Source organism: Peromyscus leucopus, chromosome 17 (assembly GCF_004664715.2).
Source record: "Peromyscus leucopus breed LL Stock chromosome 17, UCI_PerLeu_2.1, whole genome shotgun sequence".
Taxonomy (NCBI): Eukaryota; Metazoa; Chordata; class Mammalia; order Rodentia; family Cricetidae; genus Peromyscus; species Peromyscus leucopus.
In genome coordinates, this window is record NC_051077.1 from 38,043,518 (window position 1) to 38,048,904 (window position 5,387).

The 5,387-nt window shown below is 36.8% G+C and overlaps 1 pseudogene; it reads right to left on the minus strand.

Annotated features, from left to right (window-relative positions):
• Positions 1-759: 759 nt before the first annotated feature.
• Positions 760-1,183, minus strand: LOC114683913 (annotated as a pseudogene).
• Positions 1,184-5,387: the final 4,204 nt, after the last annotated feature.

The following is a 5,387-nucleotide window of genomic DNA, read 5'->3' on the forward strand; positions in this document are numbered from 1 at the left end:
TTTTCAGCACTTGGGCATATTATATTAGAGATTCCGTGTCAATAATCTTTGGGTTTATTACTCTAATAACTGTAACATTATGTGGCCTTTTAAATAATTAAATGAGCACAAGAATATCTTAAACCTATTCAAATGAATAAATGCTGACAAAAGAAATACAAAGTAAAAGTGTAAGTGAAAAACAAAAGAAAATACATATAAACAGTGACAAAGAAAGTAAAAAGTGATATAAATTAAAGACATCTACTATTCACCTTAGTATTTTTACGCTACAGTGTTCTATAGTCATTTATACTTTTGCTCCTCATCTCACATTAATGGCATCAGATTTCAATGCAAGTAATCACATTGTCAGGAAAGAAATAAAATATCTAATGTAACTATTCAAAATAGAAAAATGTATAGAAAAATATGTATTCATATTTAACTTTTCAACTCTTACAATAATATCTCTCCAGGATTTCTGTTACACTGATACCCATCACCAGTTTCTTTTTCTTTTCCTTTTTTATTGTTTCTTGTGATCAAAGTCATAGTTTTCAAATATGCTGTCTTGTTCAAGTAATTTCTTTTCCTTCCTTTCCTTCTTTCTTCCTTCTTTCTTTCTTTCTTTCTTTCTTTCTTTCTTTCTTTCTTTCTTTCTTTCTTTCTTTCTTTCTTTCTTTCTTTCTTCTTCCTTTTCTTTCTTTCTTTTTTTTTTTGACAGCCAAATCATCTTTATTGAGAGAATGGGTCTCTAGGGGGATGGGCCTGTGGCCCTCACTGCAGGGCTTGTTCATTGGCACTGCCTCCAGAATCCTATGGCTTCATCACATCTGGAAGCTATGGAGGGCTGGAGAAGGGTTCAATGTGCAGGGCTCCAAAGACCCACTGTGGCTGGGGCCTGTATCCGTGCTGTCTGGCTAGTGAAGCCGCACTCGCCTAGAGTTTTTCTGTCATCAAGGAGCTGGTCATCCTTGTACAGCTGCTGCTCTCTTGGAGGCCGCTAGAGGATGACTTGGACAACACGCTTTAGCTTTAGCTGGAACACGGTTCTCTACTCCTTGGCTTCCGTGAAGATGGTGGTCTTGTGACGGCAGATCATGAGAAACACCTTCTCTGATAGTTGTGAGTTCCACTTTGCAGAGCCAGTTCTGGTGCTCTTTCTGAGGTATTGACAGGAGCCAGGGAAACAATGAGCCATTCATTCATCAAAGACAACTCCTGTAATCTCTGGTGCTCGCCTTTTTGATTGCAGATTCCAGATCCAGATGTGCAGATGTAGGCCCAGTCAGGAATGTTACAGCTGTTGCTCACGATCCTGCTGTACACCTCTAACTAAAGTGTCAATCTTGCTGCAGGCTTTCACCTAAAAGTTAAAGCGCTCGCCTTATATTTAAGGCAACTTTTATAGCGCGGTTCGTACATCGGTTCGCATTGAGAGTCAAGTAATTTCTTAATGTATCATAACACACAATGCCACTCTTCTGTTGATCCATGCAAAGATTGCTAGGTATTTAGTACAGAAAACAAGCACTCTCAGACACGTAGGTGAATCCCATCATGCCCAGCATCCATAACTGGGACAAACTAAAATTAAATAAATTCTGCCACATAAGAAAGAGAATAATGGAAGTGAAACTTCATAGTAAAGGGTTTTAATTTATTATAGACTGTCATAGTTTACAAGATATATAAGAGCTATGCGTCTCTAATCCTTGCAATCAATAAAGAAATAAATATTCATCAAGAAAAGAATGACTCCAATCTCCCACATATTAAATATCTTTTATGAAATATTTCCCTGAAAATGAAATAAAAATAATTTATTTAAAATATCTAGCTTAATATTTGGTATATGGGCAGTATTCAAGGCTTACTGTTTATTATGGGTAGTGGAGTTAGTATCAGTAACAGGATAATTACTTTTAGTTAAATAAGAAATAGTCATCAAAGAAAACATGATTTCAAATAGATATGGGAATCAACATGAAAATACAAGGAAAGTTTAATAAGATGACCTCAAGTAGAATGAGAAAGTAACTTGCAAGTTAGGCTGGTTATGAAGATTTAGGGTTTAATTCTTACATATGCTTTATTCTGGGTTATGGGTAGTGTAACATCCATTAATGGTCAAAGCCAGTGTGAAGCATTTACTCTTCTAAAGATTTGAAGATATTGAAACTAGAAATAGAAATACAAAACACCTCTGCAAATGTAAAACTTGTAACAGCATTCATTACAGAAGTGCCAGGCACGGAGCAGTGTAACATTCATTTCCCATGCATGCTCCGCTACCCTGGACAGAATGTCTATTTCTAGCACACTTTAAGAAAACCTATAAATAAAATGTGTACAGATAAGTGAAAAAAATGAATTATGAGAATCCTGGAAGAGGGCTAAGTGCTCTTAAATTAATGAAGAGTAACCAGAGAGATGCTGTACCGAATGATATCAAATACTGAAATATGGCATATTGAGAACCATTTTACTATGGGTGATTTCAGAGGAGAGAAATAGTACTGATGAAGGGCTGGGGAAGGGGGACAACTCAGGACATTTTAACCCAATAGAAAAAACATTTGGAACACTAGGCTGCCCAATAATGAAGCAGTACAGTTCTCTGAATACTAGGTTATCTCACTCTGATAGTGTGCTCCATAAACATCTGTCACAGCTGTCCTGGAGGATAAATAACTTGAGAAACAAAGTGGAAAAAAAAAACTATTCCTGTGCTATTTTTCAGTTCTTTCGATGAGCATGAGCATTTAATACATACTGTTAGTCAGAACTTATATTTTTATAAACTATAAAAAAAATAATGTAATGGACATGTCTAATCTTGTGGGGAAATTTTATATATGGAAGTTATTATTTAAAGCCACATAGTACCATGGGATCAAGAACAGTGAATCATTAATTTTGTCTGAGGGGTCATGGGTCACAAAGGCTATGGTGTTTGAGTATGGTCTTTGCAGACGAGGGGATTTTTAGAGCTGGCAGGGAGAACGAAATTGTATAAGAGAGGAGACAAAGTACATGGAGTGAAAAATGGGGAAAATCTGTACATCTTTAAGAGAATTGTAAATTGATTGTTTGGCTAGAATTTTAGGTAAGGAAAGAGCAAGATAAGGAGCTAGAAGATGTCCCAAGTGCTTAAACATAGATGCCAACCCCATTGGATTTACACAGAGACAATTTTAAGAAAGGTGGTTACTGTAATTAAGTGTGAACATTAGTAAGATAATTCTTCTTTCAATCTGTAGATGGTTTAGATGTATAAAGACAGAGTAGAAATAGTAAAAGATAGTTTAGGGCTCCAACTATGAATGATAAATATTGGAGCTAAGCATCAATGGCCAGAGAATGAGGAAGCTAAGAGAACTTCTGAGTTGATTTAGGAGGACAGTCCCTGTGTGTAAGTGCATGCAGAAGGTTGAGCCACAGGACACCATCTCCTCCATTACGATTGCTGAGCGTGTGTAAAGTAGGTCAGTGGTCTATTTAGAAAAGTTTCAACAACAAAACAGTTTTTCATGATAATGAGGAAAAATGAGTTCATGTTTTATACTTGCTGATTTTGAAATGCTAAAAGAAATTAGGTGGAAATTCACATGAATTATGACTTTAGAAGAGATGAGTGAGAGAGGAAACATGAAATTCATGTTATTGACTCATCAATTCAGAAGAGAAAGTTGAAATAGTTGGAAAAAAAAAAAGAGCCACTCAGTGAAAACTTGTTTTCTGATAGAAAAAGATTGAATCTGGAACTCTGGTGACATCATTAAGGCATTGAGGGAAGGAGCAACATGATTGTGGTTTGTAGAGAAAATCCCATGATGACCACAGGGTTTCCTATCCCTCCTCAGAGTCAGGGGACTTTTTTTTATTGCTCAAAAATAGTTTTGCATCATTGCCACATAAAACATAAATGCAGATTTGTTTCTGGTATGGCAAAACTTGAATGTTAGATGCAATGAATATCAACTAGTTAATATGGTAGAAGATTAGATAAAAATGTTGACTGACTGGTTGTGATTATGAGGATAACTTATTGGAGCAGCTTTCTGTGAGGAAAAAAAAAAAAAGCCAGTTAGGTTGATAGTACCCATGTGGAATTCACGTACTTGGAAGGCTGAGATGGGAGGACCAAGAGTCCTTCCAGCTACATCGTAAGATCTTGTCTTTAAAAGGAGAGAAAGATGGAGGGAAGGAAGGAGGAAAGGAATGAAGGAGGAAGAAATAAGAAGAAAACTAAAAGAATTCTGTGCCCAAACATCTCATCACAATCTCTGCTATGATATGACCAAAACCCATCCAATAAGACTGAATCTTCATCTATAAATATGTGGAGGTAAATCATAGCTCCAAGTTGCTTTCTTTGCTGTGTGAAAAACATTCATTTTTTTCTAATCTCACCTCTCTTTTAGACTAATGTGACGACATTATAGTAACTAAGAGATTAGTAGTTGTTCGTTCTCTTCCATGTACATCTTAATCTTATTTCAAGTTTCCAAGTATGAATATTTTAATATGGACTCTTGCAATATATCTTTCTTATCCCTTTCTGTATATAGGAATTACAAGAGATACTAATTCTTATTAAATTAGTTTAAAGGAAGATTGATTTCAGTGTAGTATACTCTTCAGCTTGTTCGGGAACTAAACTTTCATTCCTTCGGCATATCACAGGGCGGTCAAGAGAACAAAGCCATCAGTCTGGAGAAGGCATATCTAAAACTACACTGTAAACTCTCCTCAAAAGTGTAAGTCATGGTTCTTCCTCACCGTTGCTTCCAAATGTATTTTGTATTGTTTTCTCTGATTATAACTACGGAAGAGGATGTATGAAGATAGTGCTAAAGACAAACTGACCTTTGATTTTCTAATAAGAAAGATTGTTTCCCACCCATGAATCTACAAGGGTGACCCTAGCTAAGACTCCTAGCAATAATGGATAAGTAGTCAGAACTTGCCATCTCCTGGGATCAGATTGGTGACTACCTTAATTGTCATCAGAGAGGCTTCATCCAGCAACTGATGGACAGGTGCAAACCCACAACCAAACATTAGGCCAAGTTCAGGGAATCCTGCTGAACAAAAGGAGGAAGGATTGTAGAAGCCAGATGGGTCAAGGACATAACACACAACACATGCACACACACACACACACACACACACACACACACACACACACACCAAAACAAAACAAACAAACAAACAAAACCCAGAAACAACTAACCTTGCTCATAGGAACTCACAGAGTCTGAACTAACAACCACAGAGCCTGCATGGGACTGACCTAAGCCCTCTACACATATGTGACAGTTGTGTAGTTTGGTCTATTTGTGAGACTCCTAACAATGGGAGTAGGGGCTGTCTCTAAAGCTTTGGCTGGCTCTTGGGAA